This window comes from Ochlerotatus camptorhynchus, unplaced genomic scaffold, assembly GCF_037179485.1.
Source record: "Ochlerotatus camptorhynchus isolate MF236.1 unplaced genomic scaffold, CSIRO-AGI_Acam_v1.1 ptg000550l, whole genome shotgun sequence".
Classification (NCBI taxonomy): Eukaryota; Metazoa; Arthropoda; class Insecta; order Diptera; family Culicidae; genus Ochlerotatus; species Ochlerotatus camptorhynchus.
In genome coordinates, this window is record NW_027041033.1 from 4,013,742 (window position 1) to 4,030,359 (window position 16,618).

General features: G+C 41.7%; 1 protein-coding gene and 1 pseudogene across 5 annotated transcripts in view; both read right to left on the reverse strand.

The window, feature by feature from the left end:
- Positions 1-16,618, reverse strand: part of Adar (Adenosine deaminase acting on RNA) — a 164,025-nt gene that overhangs the window by 121,427 nt on the left and 25,980 nt on the right. The window lies entirely within an intron of this gene.
- Positions 658-1,826, reverse strand: LOC135713257 (heterogeneous nuclear ribonucleoprotein L-like; annotated as a pseudogene).

Below are 16,618 nucleotides of genomic sequence, written 5' to 3' on the forward strand. Positions count from 1 at the left end.
TGGAGAATTTAATTAAAATATTCATAGAGATTCAAATATCTATGCCAATTAAATGATGTTGTCAATTAAGTTAGTCGTGATTAGTATATTTTAAGAATCAAATCAGACGGAATTAGACAGTTTTGTAAATAAAGTGTAAAGTAAACTTTGAGAGTGATTTAAGATAAATTTTAATTACGATTCTAGAACTTTTTTCCAAGATATTTCGAATACTAGAGGACATTATCCTGAAACAAATGTCTGAGTTCAGAATCGAGTGTTTTAAGTCGAGCATCAGAATCTATCACAGATTTTTTTTTCAAATATCAAATGGTCAATAAATTCTTTGTCACAATATCTTAATTGCTTCATCAGGTCTTAATTCATCTCAAAATGAGCTCCAGATTTTTAGTTTTCAAATTTAGAATCTTACATTTCATGCTCTTAGCTCAAAGCTTTTCCAAAAATCCACTTATTTTTTGCTTAGTTCGAGATCCTGATATCATCAATTACGCGCACTGATTCGAGCCATGTTTATTATTTTGCTGTACCTAATTCCACTTTTATTCAACTGAAATTTAAACTCTATACTGATTTTTAATTTACTGGAAAGCTTTGCAACACTTCAAGGATACTGTTTTCATTGAAAAGTGCTCATACTTGTTCAGAACTCGCTCACTATGTGGAACTAGTGTGCATGCGAACTTCCTGTATAAGCCGTATCTCGAGATAATGGCCACTCCGCACAGTGTGCCAAAAACAAGCTTGGGCACACGTGGGCACAGTCATTGGCACTGTTTGGCACTGTTTGGTCTTGGACGAAAAGAAGCACAGCTTCATAATGAACGGGAATTTTATGCCTTTGTGATCGATCGCGATGTGGTTGCACTTCATGATGGCGTTCACTGCCAGGGCTACGCTCGGGAAATCGACCAATCCGGAGGAGGAACGTTCCGATTTCAGCTACTTACGACGGGTGGCAGTCAGCAGCAGATCCTCGGGTGGGGTATTTAAGAAGTGGAGAATCTTGCTCGGGAAAGATAGCGATTGTGCTTGGAGGCGCTGTAGTCCTTGAAGCTGATCGAATTGTTCGGCAGTGTGTAGGGGTTGGTGGACTTTGACAAGTAGTTCTGCTTGGAAAATGCAATCTAAATTTTGCTAACATCATTTCCGATTGGAATATTGCTCAAGTGCTGGATGCTGCGTTCGACTGCGATGGCGTCTCCCCTCTGGACCATTGCGGTACCCTCTTTGGTCTTCAGGAACTTTATCTTGACAACATTTCCGTACAGGCAGAACAGATTGAACAGCTTATCGGTGTTGGCTGTGTTGTTATCGAGTCCGTAGACCATCATCACTGCACCCTGTTGCTATGCCGGTTGAATGAAGTTGGCTGGTCCGCTTCGGGTCAGCGGTGCGTCCTTCATCAATCTGACGTGTGTTCAGGTCGGTGTTGGAATCCAGTTTTCCGACGGAAACCCTGAAATCGGTGGAAATCCGTTTTCTCCGCCGGCTTCCAGAAGGGCTGGTTTAGAACCATGGTTGATCAATGATTGACGGTCGTTGTACGGGGTCGGTCTTCCACCGAAGATGGTAGGATCTCGTGTAGCAACGGGGCAGGCATCTTTGGCGACGGCTGCTTCTAATGTGTAGTTCCAACTGGAATCCGTGTCGTTTTTGTAAACAATGAATTTTTCGGGCTTGGCATAGTCGATCTTCAGTGTGCAGCCACCGGAATAGATGTCACAGTCGTTCAATGCATCGCGGGCTCTGGTGGCGGATTGAATGCTGTCAAACTCAACCATAGCTTGGACTCCATTCTTCTTGAATATCGCGATACGTTGATCTTGTCCGTTGAAAAATACCTAATTGTAGGGCATTGGACAGAACTTCAAAAACCAATTGTCGCCATCTGGGATTCCAAAATAGCGTCCAACATTGCTTTTTGACCTCTACACGTCGTCTTCGTTCTAGAAACACCCGTATTCTTGGGTATTGGACAGTATTTATAAAACCGACGACCATCATCGTGGATTCAAAAATGGCATCCAACATCGATTTTCGACGTCTTCACCTCAGCGCAAGCCCTTGACTTGGACGTGCTCAATGACGGGACACCCACCTTCACCAGGGGCCAAATGAAATCGGCAATTGACCTTACATTTGCCAGCCCATGCTTGGTAAACCGACTACTGTGGCAGGTACAACAAGACCCCATGAGTAGTGACCACCACCTCTATCGGGAACGTAATTGAAAGCCTATGCACCAATATGGGTCCTTTATCAATCGACGAACTCACGGACTCGCTGATGCCGCCTCCGCCTCCATCCCGAAAACAAGGTCCAACCCTGGTAAGACTGTTAAGGCCAGACAGAAGACCCTATCAGTTGCTTAGAGGCTCACTACCGTCGCAAGAGGAACGATTGCAGAAACGTCGTTCGTGCCTCGAAGGCAGCCCAAGCGCTTTCCTCAAAAATATAAATTCCAACCAAACTGACCTGTGGGGGAGGGTTGACGCCCTCAGGGGCAGAAGAAGCTAGCAACGTATTGCCCTCAAGACAGACGACGCTACCACAACGGATCCCGCCGTCATCGCTGATAGGCTTGGAACCCATTTTCAAGCCCTGTCAGCTATCGACAGTTACTCGGCGGACTTCCGGCGTAAGCAAAACGCAACTTTCAATTCCATCGCCAACTTCCCTATCCCGGACGACGACTACAATCAACCGTTTAACCGTCGCTATGCAATCACAGCCTGATTGTCCCTATCACCTGGAGATTACCGCCCAATTTCACTCACGTGCTGCCTCTCCAAGGTTATGGAGAGGATGGTCAATCGTCGTCTCTGCAGCTTCTTCAATGAGTACAGCTTGTTAGATCACCGGCAGCGTGCGTTACGTATTTTGGTACGCTTGGGCAAGCCCTCCATGACGCTATGATGGGCGATCAACACGTTGAGATAGCTGCACTAGACATCTCTAAAACTTATAACCGTTCCTGCATGTCGGCGGTTCTCCAACAGCTCGTTAACTGGGGACTCAAGGGATATATTCTTCATTTCAATCAGAACTTCTTGGGGCACCGCATCTTCCAGGTCTCTATCGGAAACCATCGATCTGCTTCCTTCCGAGAGTGGATGTTTTTATTTTCGTCTACCTCAAAATCTCTCCCTCACCAGACGCCATCCCAACAGCAACCGGCACCTACAAATCCGTATCTCCAAGGCGTACGTACGGGATCGAACTCACGTGCATGGCTCGATCGACCCTCGTAGAAAAACTATCAACTGTCTATCAAAGGGCCATCCGCATCACATCCGGTCTACTTCCATCCACCCTTGGTTTAGCTGCCTACGTTGAGGGCGGCATACTCCTCTTTGACCGACTTATCGACAGGACCATCTGCCGCCGGACCATCGGATTCCTTGAGAAGACTATGGGTTTTAGCGAAGGTGTGTTCCTCCTTTAGGAGGCCAACCAACTCCTTACCAGAACTGCCAACCAGACCCTCCCTCCAGTGTCCACTTAGAACCTGCCAAAAATGGCCATCGATCAGACAATGAAACAAACGTTCAAGGCCGGTTCCAACCCCATTGCCGTTACCCAGACCCACCGTAACCTAATCTAACACCGATACTCTGACAGGATCACTATCCCTTGGTAAATTCGGCATTGGGATTTCCAGCCCCGAAGCTAGGGTTTGTTACCGCCTTCCAGACCAGTGCAGCGTGTTCTCGGCTGAAGCTGCCACCGCTTTCTATCCATCTCCACTCTGTCAAGCAAACCTATCGTCACTTTCACCGACTCAGCCAGTGTTGTAGCCGCCATTGATGCCGAACACCCCCTGGATACAGGCCATCATCCCGAGTGGCACTACTGTCGCTTGAATACCCACCAACTGCGGAATCCAAGGCAATGTGAAAGCTGATCGCCTCGCCTCCTCCGGTAGACCTATATGCGTAAAGTCCCTGACCAGATCGCAAAAACTGGATTTTTAGCATTACTTGGGAAGCCTGGAATAGGGACTAGATTAACTCCTGCGTCCTCTTCATCAGGTAAAATCAAAATAAACACGGGCAAATGGGAGGATCCAGCAGAACATCGCTCCCAAATTGTCCTCTCCCGCCTAAGATCTGGCCACACTCGCCTTTCCCACAACCTCAGTGGAAACGGTGATTTCCACAAGATTTGCTCCCTATGCCGCATTCATCACTCTGTTGAGTATTTTCTATGTCACTGCCCCCAATACCAGGAAGCAGGAGAACTTTACGGGATTCCAAGCAGTGTAAAAGACTTGCTCAGCAATAACGCAAGCCGGACCGCTGCTCAATTAGGTTTTCTTAAAGATGCAGAGCTCTTCCACCTAGTTTGATAACTACCACTTCGGTGCTCGTTGCCGGCAGCGAACCCCTCACTGAAGCCTGCTACCGGTGACAACCTCCTATGGCCAATGGCTGAAAGTCTCTTTAGTAAAGTAACCTAACCTAACCGATTGTTTGACGTAGGACTACGTCTGTGATTTCTATATGGGGGTACACTTTGTGAAAACCGATAATGAAACATGTAACAAAATTATGAAAGATTTTGAACGTTAATAATTCAGCTACCCCTGGACCAATTTCAATAATGTTATCACCAATCGATCAGATATATTTCTACGCATCTGTTTGATTAAGACTTTATCATTTTTCAAAATGTCACTATTGAAAATTGCTCGAATGTACAACTGTTGCTTTGATAATTAGTTGATGCGAAAAGCGATTTCCTAACACAGATTTCAAAGTTGAACTCCATCCGGTCGCACCAAACGGTGTTTATTCAATCACCGCGTGATGAGTGGTGGTGTTCTCCAGTACACAACGAAAGGCCTCCCGCAAGCAGCTTGCTGCTAACCTCAACCGCTGATCGGATTCAGTTGTGCGAATCACCGTGTGTGGTGGTGTCCGGTCGTCGACATCAGCTGCAGCAGCAGCAGTGCTTTCGGCGCATGGGGTTGAACATTTTTCTCCAGTACACAACGAAAGGCTACCTGCAAGCAGTGAACTGCATCGCACACGATCATCCATAGAAGGAGGAAGAAGCCGCACCGCTATTGATCGGAATCAGTAGCTCTTCGTGAGTCGCTGTGGGCCATCTATACCCTCATTCCAAACATCATACAGCTCATCAGCCGAGCCACCAGTCTAATCTGTGTTTCACAACCTAATAGCTCAGCATTGCTCAACCATCACGATAAAACGGCCACCATAAATTTGTAAAAGAGTATTTTTTGGACATTTGTCAATGTCATCAATCGGATGTCAGTTCCCATATCAAGATAGAACTAGAATTCTTTTGATGATGTCTTGAAAGTCAAGGCTCGCCCACGCAAATCAACATCACCATGAGGTAGGGTAAGACTTCCTCTACCCGACGGTAATGTTGGTTTGCGTTGGCGTGCCTTGAATTCCTAAAAAATCCTCGAGAGAAGACATTGTTCACAAAAGTTGTTACGCCTAATTCCAGCTCTATCTAGATATGTTTAAATCTAACATATGATCTAACAAGAACAAGTTCGATTAGGATAGAATATAAATCTAGGAAAATATGAATAATTAGATGTGAAAGCAACTAAAGAACTCCATTGTCTTTGAACGAAAAATGCTTTCTAAATATGAGCTCCACAATCAGCTAATGATTAGTAGGCCCAAAATGGGACATTCAATCTTCAAATTACAACCATCCTGAAACGGCTAGACCAACGTTCAAGTCATTTTTCACAGCTCTTTTTTCAAACAAGGAAAATCTGAAAACACCTGTCATCTGACACTGGCGGTACACGATAGCATGTTTGCCCAAAACTGAAAAAGCCAAAACGCCACACTCCATAACAAACTGTAAAACGACGCTTCCGTTTGAACCATCGACAGTCGCGAACAAAGGTTAGTGGCATCGGTTCTTTTGAAACTTCCGCTATATCTCATTTTTTGACTGCTCTTTTTAAGTGATTCTAAGTAGATACTGCCATCTGCTCCCTTCCGGACGTGGGAAAAAAGGTAAATGCACATTTTATTCGGGAAATTATTAGCAGTGATCGACTGAATTAGTCAAACTACGTATCAGGGTGCGTATCTGCTCAGGTTTATTAGGCTGTTCGTGTTTATTTTCAGTTAGAGGAGCATAGCGACGGGCAAGCGTAAACAGTTAGATACTCGGATCTTTTAGAAGCGTCTTTTAGAGAAGTCTACTAGTATTTAACTTCTTTATCGCTTTCCCGTCGCTACACTCCTCTAACTAAACAATACGGGCAGAGTAATAAACATGAGTGGCGACAAACCTGAAAAGAGGGTTAAACTGATTTGTTTTTTTTAATGATTCAGGAAGCATTGCAGCGTTTTAAAGAAACAATTGTGTAGCCGCCCTTCCGGACAGGAGCGATGCCACGTTCCCGGTTCCGTTCCATTCGTTCATTGCCAACCAACCAACCAAACAAGACACGTTTGATTCCGCGGAAAGCGTGATTCTCTGGCGATTATTTCCTACTAAAGCACCCACTGAGGAGGCCAAAGCCACACGAGTCGGAATAGATGGTGTTTCTGGCAAGTTCTGACTGCCAGTTTTGCAATTTCGACCGCGATGGGCCTCTTTTAGGTACCTAGTCCTACATATATGTATGCCTACCACCACGTCACGCCACAAGTGCCAGGGCAAGGCTATTGAAAATGGCGCTACAATTGAGCTTTTTTTTTATATCTGCTGCATCGCGCTTTTGAAAAGGAAAAAAATCGACAAACAGACTGCGCTAATCGAATCGTTATGACAATGTCGTAAAAACAGAGCATCCGGGGCATGGCGGAAAATGTAAATGATGCAAAAAGGGTCACCACAGCACATAATGAATGATAAATAACTTAAAAGCATCCGCTGATCAATGGAAAACCGCAAGATGTCTCATCCTTGCCGCCGCAAGGAGTCACGTTCGGGTACGGTTCGGTCCGAGAGGGGAATCGATTTCCGTTTTTTACATCATTTTTATTGCCACTTTCGTCGCAGTTTGTACATATATCTGCAATCGAATTAAAATCGCCATCAAGCACATACGCCAACTTCCGGCCGCCAATTAATAGCTCGGCGGCCAACGACGGACTGATAAGGGTCCAAATTATGTTCTTGTTCATTAAATTCCGATCCCTCATGGCTCGTCGTGCCCCGCACAGCAAAAAACCCATTTTGAGGTTAGAATCACATACATCAGAACAACATCCAAACACCCACCACCGCCATGTGCTCCTGGCTGTATCCGCTTTCCTTCCGAAGTCGCAATTCTAATGCTAACAACGCCAAAAAGAGAACAAGGAGAAGGCTAGACCAACAATTAAAATAGGCGGAACAAAAACGCAAACAGTGGCTTTGAACGCAAATTTCTCGAGCATCAAAACACATCCACGCCGCAATCTAACGCCAGAATCTGAAAGAGCAAACAACCTTAATCGAATGGCGTTTGTGTGTTTTGATTCTAGAGAAATTTGCGTTTAAAGCCATTGTTTACTTTTGGTTGTTCCGCCTATTTCAATTGTTGGTCTAGAGAAGGGACGGCGGACGGAGAGAAAGAGAGAGGGAGAGAAATCAGAATCCCTACTCCTAATAAACCGCTCAAAAGCTTACGGGAAAATGAGGAAATCACTTTTCTCATACGTCGTCGACGACGACGACGACGACGACGATGACGCTAGTTCTTCTTTTGTCACACGCGCGTCGTCGACGACGTCGTGGAAAACTACACCTCACGCCATCTGTTTTTGCCTTAGACGAATTTCCCCAACCCCTTCAGAAACAACAACCGGCGCTTGCTCGCGAAACAGTGCAAACGACAGGGCGCAAAACGAACGACAATTAGCGTAATGCGGATATTTTTCGCTCTGTATGGTCTTTGGTTGGTTTTCCCGCCCCATGCGGGAGCAAGGAGGGGCTGGGTGACCCTAATAGGATTTTAATGCCAGTTTCGAAAGGTCGAAATTGATTTCATTGGCAGTAGTTTCGCCTGGACGAATTTCAAAATTCGGCCAACCAGGCCAGTTGGCATAACTTTAGGCGTTTTTTTTTTACGTAGGACTACTTCTTTTTTCGAAGGTTTGGGGCAGTGATGCCACATTTTCCATCTGTATTTGATGCACCGCACAAAAATTTCGATTTGAAGCTTCTCCAAAATCTGAATCAATCTTGAACTTTGAAACCCATATTGATATGGTTCCGGTCCTGTCCCCCAAATTGGCAACTTCCCCCGGGGCATTCAGAAGCTGCTCTAAGGAGACCGGGGACAAGCTACAATTAGCAGAGGCTTGCAAAAACTTGAAGTTTGATACCCATATTGGTATGGTTGCGGTCATGCCTCAAATTGGCCACTTCCCCCCGGGTCACCAAGAACCTATTCAAAGGAAACTGGGGTAAGCTGTCGATATGAAGAAAAAAAACTACCATTGGCATTGACACCTATATTGAAATGGTTCCGCTGTTCTGAATTATTTGCATGATAAAACAGCCATTAATGTTGGTTTGTGAATCATATTAACATGGTTCCGGTCATTTTCGAAACTGGCCAACTCCTTCCGGGACACTCAGAACCTGCTCCAGAGTAACCGGGGCAAGCTGTCGACATGAAAATTATACCTTTTGCAATGGTTTGCAAAATCTTGAAGTTTGATACACATATTGATATGGTTCCGGTCATGTCCCCCAATTGGGATACTTCCCCAACGGCATCCAGAACCTGCTACAAGGTAGCCATGGCAAGTTGTTTACCTGATAAACCTGCCATTGGTGCTGGCTTGTAAAATCTTGAAGATTGACATCCATATTAACATGGTTCCGGTCATGTTCGAAATTTCTCACTCCCCCCTGGGCCCTCAGAACCTGCGCCAGGGTAACAATGGCAAACTATCGACATGAAAACACTACCATTGACATTGGTTTACAAAATCTTGAAGTTTGATACCCATATTGATATGGTTCCGGTCATGATTCAAATTGGACACTTTCCTCGGGTCACCCAGAACCTGCTCCAAGATCTTGAAGTTTGACACCCATAATGATATGGTTCCGGTCATGTCCCGCAAATCGGCTAATTTCCCCGTGGCATCCAGAACCAAGTTGTAAAATTGAAGTTTGACATCGATTTTAACATGGTTCCGGTCATGTTCGAAACTGGCCAACTCCCCCCGGGGCACTCATAACCTGCGCTTCAGAGAACCGAGAAAAAACTGTGAACATGAAAAAGCTACCATTTGCCTTGGTTTGCAAAATCTTGAAGCTTGACACCCACATTGTTATGGTTCCGGTCATGTCTCAAGTTGGCCACTTCCCCCCGAGGAACCCAGAACCTGCTCCACGATGGCCATCGCAACTTGTGACGCTGAAAGCGATTCTGCAGACATCGCGCTGAAAATTAATGAGGATTGATACCCATATTGACGTGATTCAAAATATTAACATTGCTGGTCACTTTACTGGAACCGATTTCAAGGAAATGACCAGATCTCGGTTGATATTTGGATCTGTGGTCAGCATTGAACTTAGAATTGTTTCTAGTATCAGGAAAAAATATGAATTCGAATAAATTTTCATACTGGAAAAAACCTCAAGCTGTCAGCGACCTGTAGGAGTGACGCTACTAAAAAAGTGACACATTGTACATAAGGGTCTAAAATGACCCACACCGAGTGTAGCCAGATCCACCTGTTGGTCCATGGTATGTCTAATTAATACTGGATGAAAAATCATAAATTTTGAGCCGTTGGACGGTACCAGTACAGTAGCAGTACAGAACCGGAACCGGTTCTAGGTATCCAGATGTGGCCAGATCTACCTGTTGGTCCATGGCATAATGTCTATTTAATTCTGGATTAGAAATCATAAATGTTGAGCCGTCGGACGGTACCAGTACAGGAGGTTTAGAAAGTTTCTTTTTTGAGCCCTCCAGGATCCGGTTCTGGGTATCCGGATGTGGTCAGATCCTTCGGTTGGTCCATGACATAATGTCTACTTACATGAGTTTTTCGAAGTGTCCTTTTGTGCTCCATCGGAATCTGTGCCAGGAAGCTTAAATGGCCAAATTGGAGAAATCGTGGGCAGGGTGCTATTTAAGGAACCTTCATCTTTCATTTGAGGCTAATAGATCAAGAATCCGTTCAAACATGGATTAGGAAGGTTAAAACAGCCAAAAGTGCAGGGCGGCCGGGATTTGAACCCAAACGTCTGAGAATCTTGGATAGAGCAGATTCTCGCGCCTTTGCATTTAGTCTAGCTCAACTCTTCTATGAAGAGCAGCTGCAAGATAATGAAGTATCGCTTTGTGTTGGAGTGCGTTGGTCTTTCTGGAGGATTCTTCTAGAATCTTATTCCTGAAAGTTTCTTCTAGAAACTTCATTCTGGAAGCTTTTTCTAGAAGTTTCGTCTTGGAAGCTTCTTCTAGAATATTTGTCATGGAATTTTGTCCAGAAGTTTCTTTTTGGAAGCTTCTACTAAACAAATCTTTCTGGGAGCTTCTTCTAGAAACTTCTTTCTGGAAACATCTTGAAGAGTATTTCTGGGAGCTCTTTTTAGAAACTTCTTAGTACTTATAAGCTAATTTGTCACTTAAAGCTTCTTTCTGGAAGCTTCTTCTAGAATTTTCTTTCTGGAGGCTTTTTCTAGAAACTTCTTTCTGAATGCTTCTTCTAGTTTCTTCATTCTGGAAGCTTCTTCTAGAATATTCGTCATGGATTTTTTCTCTAAAAACTGGGAGCTTCTACCAGAAAATCTTTTCTGGGAGCTTCTTATATGAACTTCTTTCTGGAAGCTCTAAAAGCTTATCTTTCGTCTTTAAGCTTCTTTCAGGAGCCTTCTTCTAGGATTATGGAGGCTTTATTTAGAAGCTTCATTCTGAAAATTTCTTCTGGAAGCTCTATATAGAAGCTTCTATTTAGAGGATTCTTCAAGAAACTTCTTTCTGGGGGATTCTTCTAGAATCTTCTTCCTGAAAGTTTCTTCTAGAAACTTCATTCTTCTAGAAGCTTCGTCTTGGAAGCTGTCATGGAATTTTGTCTAGAAGATTCGTTTTGGAAGCTTCTACTAAACAAATATTTCTGGGAGCTTCTTCAAGAAACTTCTTTCTGGAAGCATTTTGAAGAGTATTTCTGCGAGCTCTTTTTAGAAGCTTCTTACTCCTTATAAGCTAATTTGTCGCTTAAAGCTTCTTTCTGGAAGCTTCTTCTAGAATTTTCTTTCTGGAGGCTTCTTCTAGAAACTTCTTTCTGAATGCTTCTTCTAGTTTCTTCATTCTGGAAGCTTCTACCAGAAAATCTTTTCTGGGAGCTTCTTATATGAACTTCTTTCTGGAAGCTCTTTTTAGAAGCTTGAAAAGCTCATCTTTCGTCTTTAAGCTTCTATCAGAAGCCTTCTTCTTGAAGCTTCTGTATGGAGGCTTCTTCTAGAAGCTTCATCCTGAAAATTTCTTCTGGAACCTCCATATTGAAGCTTCTCTTTGGAGGATTCTTCAAGAAACTTCTTTCTGGGGGATTCTTCTAGAATATTCGTCATGGATTTTCTTTTCTAAAAACTGGAAGCTTCAAGCAGTAATTTTTTTCTGGGAGTTTCTTATATAAACTTCTTTCTGGAAGCTCTTTTTAGAACCTCTAAAAGCTATTTCGTCTTTAAGCTTCTTTCAGAAACCTTCTTCTTGAAGCTTCTGTATGGAGGCTCCTTCTAGAAGCTTCATCCTGAAAATTTATTCTAGAAGCTCCATATTGAAGCCTCCAACTTCAAGAAACTTCTTTCTGGGGGATTCTTCAAGAAACTTCTTTCTGGGGGATTCTTCTAGAATCTTCTTCCTGAAAGTTTCTTCTAAAAACTTCATTCTTTTAGAAGCTTCTTCTAGAATATTTGTCATAGAATTTTGTCTAGAAGTTTCGTTTTGGAAGCTTCTACTAAATAAATCTTTCTGGGAGCTTCTTCTTAAAACTTCTTTCTGGAAGCATCTTGAAGAGTATTTCTGGAAGCTGTTTTTCGAAGCTTCTTACTTCTAAAGGCTAATTGTTCGTCTTTCTTCCATTCTTTTAGTTCTCTTCTTCTTCCATTCTTCTAGAAGCTTCGTCTTAGAAGTTTCTTCTAGAATATTTGTCATGGAATTTTGCCTATAAGTTTCGTTTTGGAAGCTACTACTAAACAAATCTTTCTGGAAGCATCTTTAAGAGTATTTCTGCGAGCTCTTTTTCGAAGCTTCTTACTTCAAAGAGCTTATTGTTAGTCTTTAAGCTTCTTCTAAAAATTTCTTTCTGAAGGCTTCTTCTAGTAACATATTTCTGAATACTTCTTCTAGAAACTTTATTCTGGAAGCTTCTTCTAGAATATTCGTCATTGATTTTTTTTTTCGTAAAAACTGGAAGCTTCAACCAGAAAATCTTTTCTGGAAGCTCTAAAAGCTTATCTTTCGTCTTTAAGCTTCTCTCTGGAGCCTTCTTCTAGAAGCTTCTGTATGGAGACTTCTTCTAGAAGCTTCGTCCTGAAAATTTCTTCTGGAAGCTCCATATTGAAGCTTCTCTTTGGAGGATTCTTCAAGAAACTTCTTTCTTATTCCTGAAAGTTTCTTCTAGAAACTTCATTCTTCTAGAAGCTTCTTCTTGGAAGCTTCTTCTAGAATATTTTTCATGGAATTTTGTCTAGAAGATTCGTTTTGGAAGCTTCTACTAAATAAATATTTCTGGAAGCTTCTTTTAAAAACTTCTTTCTGGAAGCATTTTGAAGAGTATTTCTGGGAGCTCTTTTCGAAGCTTCTTACTTCTAAAAGCTAATTGTTCGTCTTTAAGCTTCTTTTTGAAAGCTTCTTCTCGAATCTTCATTCTGAAAGCTTCTTCTAAAATATTCGTCATGGATTTTTTTTTTCTAGAAACTTCTTTATGGAAGCTTCTGCTAGAAAATTCTTTCTGAATGCATCTTCTAGAAACTTCTTTCTGGAAGCATCTTGAAGAGTATTTTTGCGAGCTCTTTTTAGAAGCTTCTTTCTTCTAAAAGCTTATTTTTCGTCTTTAATATTCATTCTGAAAGCATCTTCTAGAAGCTGCTTTTCTGGAGGCTTCTTTCTGGATGCTTCTTCTGAAAAACAACTGTAGAATATTAGTCATGGAATCTTTTTCTAGAACTTTCTTTTTGGAAGCTTCTGCTAGAAGATTCTTTCGTAATGCTTCTTGTAGAAAATTCTTTGTGGAGGCATCGTGAAGATTAATTCTTGGAGCTCTTTTTAGAAGCTTCTTGCTTCTTAAAGCGTATTTTTCGACTTAAAACTTCTATCTGAAAGCTTCTTCTAGAAGCCCCTACTAGAAGCTTCTTTCTGGAGGCTTCTTCTGCAATCTTCTTTCTGAATGCTTTCTAGAAACTTCGTTCTGGAAGCATCTTCCAGAAGTTTCGTCCTAGACGCTTCTTTTAGAATATTCGTCATTGTATTTTTTTTAAGCTTCTATTAGAAGCTTCTTTCTGGGAGCTTTTTCTAGAAACTTCTCTCTGGAAGCTTCTAGAAGATTATTTCTAGGAACTCTTTCTAGAAGCTTAATTTTTCTAAAAGCCTATTTTTCGTCATTTAGCTTTCGTCATCTAGAAGCTTCTTATTGAAGCTTCTTTTTGAATGCTTCTACTAGAACATTATTTCCGAGAGCTTCTTCTAGAACCTTGTATCTGGAAGGTTTTGGAATATTACTTCAGGTAGCTCTATTTAGAAGCTACTTGCTTCTAAAGCTTATTTTTCGTTTCTTTCTGGCTTTTTCTGGATCTTCTTTCTGGAAGCTACGTTCTGTACGCTTCGTTCTTCTAAGCTTTTTCCAAGTTTCCTAGTTGAGTTCAAGTCAGTTGATCAACTTTACCTCGTCTAAACAAGCTGAGTCAATCGAATTGAAGTCAAGTCACTTGAGTCAAGTGAGTTGAACAATTCAAGACCAACAATTGAAACATCATCAACTCCATTTTGTAAACAAACCTTGTACGGCCATTTTCTCGCGAACTGAAGTCCGCCAAGGCAAAACAACATAATGAACAGGTAGGGTTTGTTTACAAAATGGAGTTGAGGCTATTTCAATTCTTGGTCTTGAATTGGCTTGCCCCGCCTAAACCTGGCTTTAAGCTTTCATGGGACTATGTTGGCGAATTTATGGTTGGATTGGCATTTTTAGGTCATTTTGACCTTTCAAGATTATTTTGGAGATCTTCAGCTTTTTTTGCGGATTGAGGTTCTATGTTGAAGGTGTTAGGACTGATTTATCATACAATTTTAGACCTTATTTGGCGTTCTAAGTGTCATTTGGCATTGTTAAGTCATCGATTTTGAAGTCATATTGGCGTTTTTTAAGCCATTTAGGAACTGATACATTTCAAGATTATTTTGAAGATTTAAGCAGAGAATTTTAGAGCAGATTTAGCGATCAAAACAGCGGTGGGAAATGCTAAAGAACTAGTTCACCAGTATGAGCGAGTGAACGATCGCTCTTTTTAAATGAACGGTAGCTCACCCGCACACTACACCAAAATAGCTGACAGCTTGTGCTGAGCGAGGGCGTGTGTTTTCTATATGACAAGTGAGTTACAACTAGATCACAGATATAAAGAGAGAGTAATTTCCATTTAATTCCACTACTTTATTTGCTTATCCTTGACAGATACGCGTATTTCGTCTACAATGTGCAGACTTCTTCTTGTTCTTTATACAGGTATTCCACTAAGACGCCCACATACATCACCATAGATCACAGAGCCGCGAACGGGAGCTGAACGCTAGTGTTCGTTTGCTATGTGAATGCGACAGCTTGAGCTAATTCACTGAGCGAGAGCGCGAACGCGGGAGCTGGACAATCAAGGTGAGGTAAAAGGATCATGCTAGAACACCATGAAATTGTCGACTAGTTTCCTTCTGTCTTACCGATATATACCGCACATCGCTAGACGGTAGCGTCTGTGTGCTATGTGAAAGCTCAGTTAGAGCTAGTTCACTGAGCGACGGGAGCTGGACGAGGTATGGCTCTCCCTAGTACAGTTTTTCTCAACCGCTCTCTATTTACATGCCATTTGAAAGTTTGCTTTGATGCATCGATAGATCAGTAGGAACATTTTGGTGTACGCGATAGCTGTTCAATGACTCAGTGTCGTCATGCGTCTTCTGTTGAAAAGTTGAGGCACGCTGTAAACTTATAGATTTAGAATATCAAATATAAAATAATACAGTAACAATTTTATGAAGGTTCTGTAGACCATGATTTAGACTTGTAGCATGCTTTTAAACCTCGATGAAACTTTCAATGTTACTTGGGTAGTGAAGGGGTTTCCAATGTGTCAATATTTCATTATTTCAAAATGAGCTGATCTAAAGAACCAGTTCACCTTAGTGAGCTAAACGGATCAGATCCGCTCAGTACGATGAGCTATTTTGTCTGCTATTTCATCAAAATTACATTTTGGCATTTCAAGGCGTTATAGAGATTTGAATGTCATTTTGTCGTTTTCAAGCCACTATGGTGCTCCTTAGACCCATTTTTCGGTATTTTTAGGACCATTCTATACTTTTTGTGATTTTTCGAGATTGACCTTTCAAGAATGTTTTTGGAAGTTTTCGCTTTGGGAATCAACTTCCCAATAATCGGGAAATGAGAAACCTGTCTCCCGGAAAATTTTGCCGCATCCTGGGAATGTTAAAAAATGCATAAAAATAGACATAAGAGATGAAAAAAAAAAACGTTTTTTGACAATACAAATTGAGGTGTCCACATGTTGTGATCAATTCGTTAGAAATACGATTTCACTAAACAAAGAACGTTGTGGTTTTGGACGGAAAAAACGCATTCAGTTATGTTGCAACAAACTCCTATCTGAAATTTTCTGATAAGACACGTTCACTTTCAATTGAAGGCAGCTGGATTGTTTTGAAATCATAAAGTAATTGCTGAAGATTCTGTGTCAAGCTCTTTCAGCATTACTTTGCTTATGCCGCTGAATTATTGGTTTCAGATAATTCTTGGATAGCAGATGCAAGTTGTAGTAGTAGTAATAGGTTTAATATTGACCCTTTGTCTGTAGTTTGGGGTCAATTTTTTACAAATTAATAGGTAGTAGGTTCAATATCATCAATGCAATGATTAATTTGTTTCGACCATAAAAAAATCTAAGGCTAATCTAAGCACAGGAAGCTCACTATGCTCTACCTGATCACTATGGCCCTCTTTCCCCTAACTAAAGTAAGGTTGCCATTCAATGCTTAGCCTTTAGAAATGATGATAATAAATATTCAGTGAGCAGTAAATGCGCTAACCTCAGCATTGGTGTTCGACTTAGAATTTCTTTCAAACTATGCTGAGATATAGATTCCCTTTGTATTGTTATCTGAATTCACTCATCCTACGCTTTTTGAAAGTTGAATTTCCGTAGAATTTTTATCAAGCATAATTTTCAAAAATTCCTTTTGTATTCCGCTTTGAATGTCGCTGAAATCGTACTATAAATTACAACGAAATTGTTCTCGAAATTATGTTGAAATTCTCCTTAGAATTCTCCTCGGAAGTTCTGATTCAGAGATACCTTCGAATTCTACTATTCCCTGTGAATTCTCCTGAGCCTTCCTTAAGTAATCTCCCCTTGGAATGCTGACACAAAA